This window comes from Marmota marmota, unplaced genomic scaffold, assembly GCF_001458135.2.
Source record: "Marmota marmota marmota unplaced genomic scaffold, marMar, whole genome shotgun sequence".
Taxonomy (NCBI): Eukaryota; Metazoa; Chordata; class Mammalia; order Rodentia; family Sciuridae; genus Marmota; species Marmota marmota.
In genome coordinates, this window is record NW_026000272.1 from 1647556 (window position 1) to 1649593 (window position 2038).

General features: G+C 47.9%; 1 protein-coding gene across 1 annotated transcript in view; it reads right to left on the bottom strand.

Moving 5' to 3' along the window:
- The window catches only part of Hmgb3 (high mobility group box 3), a 13828-nt gene that overhangs the window by 6188 nt on the left and 5602 nt on the right, over positions 1-2038 (bottom strand). The window lies entirely within an intron of this gene.

Here is a 2038-nt window from a genome sequence, read left to right on the forward strand (position 1 = left end):
GCTGCCTTGCCCTCTGCTCCCGCCGCGCCGCGGCCCGGAGCCCCGGTCCTGGCCCCTGGCCCTTAGTCCGCTCCACTGCCTGGGGAAACCTCCCTGGGCCAACCTACTAGGACCGACGGTCCTCCACCTCTACCCAGTTCCGCGGCAACACAGCGGCAGGGGCCTGGGTATAGTTCCCTCCTCCATGCCCAGCTGAGAGCCGCTGCATCCTCTTAGAGATTAGGATGTTTCGGCCCTTGGATCCCGCTGCCCACTCGAAAGGAATCTGACTCCGCCCTTGCAGATCCTGTTCCACTAGGCTCTTTGCACCAATTGCCACAAAGTCTGTATTTGCGCCTGCAATTTTGGAAACGGCGGACTGGAACACCAAAACGGAGTTTGATAAGAGCAGAAAAATTTTGAGAAATTGTAGTTTCGTGAGCAGGGAGCTAAGAGTGAAACTGGCCCCTCTTCACGGCCTCTTTTCAGACAGGCTTTATCTCCTCTTTGGACACACCCCCTAGTGAAGAATCTAAATGCTAAGAATGAAAGAATGAATAAGATTTGACTTGGTCTTCACTTTGCCACAACCTGATGTATAGCCTTTAGCAAGGCACTCTTGGGGGGAATCAGTCAATGGTTTTCAAAGTGTGAGATGACTAATGTTACTTCTCTAATGGATGTTTGGAAATTTGTGTAGATTTTTCGTTACCAAGAAGACTGTCTCACAGCAGCTCAGGAGGCTGAAACAGGAGGATCACAACTTCAAAGCCAGCCTCAGCAACTAGGAGGCCCTAAGCAACTCAGTGAGATCCTGACTCTAAATAAAATACAAAATAGGGCTGGGGATGTGACTCAGTGACAGAGTGATCCTGAGTTCAATCCCCAGTAAAAACCCCCAAAAAAGAAGACTGGCAAGTGTTGCTGGAATTCAATAAGAAAAAGATATTTTCGGGATGTTAAATGTACTACACTGAGCAGGGCCATCACTAAGTGTTTCACTCCAAATACCAATATCAACCCTGTTTGAAAAACACCTAAGAGCTCTTGTCTCTTTGAGGTAGCACAGACTTCCTAGAAAGGATGAAAAAGGAAGGGTGAGAAAAATTAAAACATTTTAAGGATTGAAATTTGGAGAAAACAATACAAAGGAGGAAACATGAGTTCATCTCCCCCATGTGACGTTCCCTTTCCAAAGGCCAAGAGATCCAGCTATTTTTGATTCACATAATTGGAAAGGAGACTCACTATAAGATTAGTTTTTCAGATGTTTTCCAAAGAATGTGACTGAGTTTGAAGTGTGCAAAGGAGCTAGCTTCACACAGTACCTGTATCCCCAGCCCTTGCCAAGACATCCTCTGAGCCCTTAAAGCTGGAACACCTAAGCATCCAATCCAGACCAAAAGACAACAATAGTGCAGCTTTTGACAAGAGCTGACAGGTATCAAGCCACTATCCCAAATCTCCAATCTACAGACTATCAGGAGTTCAGATCTTAGGGCACCTCATCTGACTCTCAGCCCCATTAGAACTCACTGAATGGTTGCTTACCTTCTTGACTACCTCCAATTATAGAGAGCTTACCACCTCCCTTCTTGGATGTCCCTTCCATCTCTAACCATCTCTGAACCTTGGAGATCGCCATCCCACACATAATCCAATCCCTCACCCTTCAGAGAGTCATGGCAGGCTAGGACTTTTCTCCAGGCAGACAGTTCCAGCTTCTATAGCCAAATTCTCAGTACCCAACCTGCCCAGGCTACAGCTGTCTTCTTTTCCTGCGCCCCCCATCTCTGCCTAGCCCAGAGAACAGTCTCCCCATTGATCTGACCTCCCTTCTGCCAGAGCACATTGACCTCTCAAGGTTGTTGAGCCTTCCTAGGCCAGATATTTGGGCTGAAGTCTTAGCACAGGGTCTCCCGGTGGGCCAGCTGTTGCCCTGCATCCTAGCCATACTAGGTAGCTGGCAACATTTAGCATTAGCAGAGACAGCAGCTTGAAGGCAAACCAGAAAGATAAGAGCATCTCCAAATTACCCAGATCCCTGCTTCCCCACTCC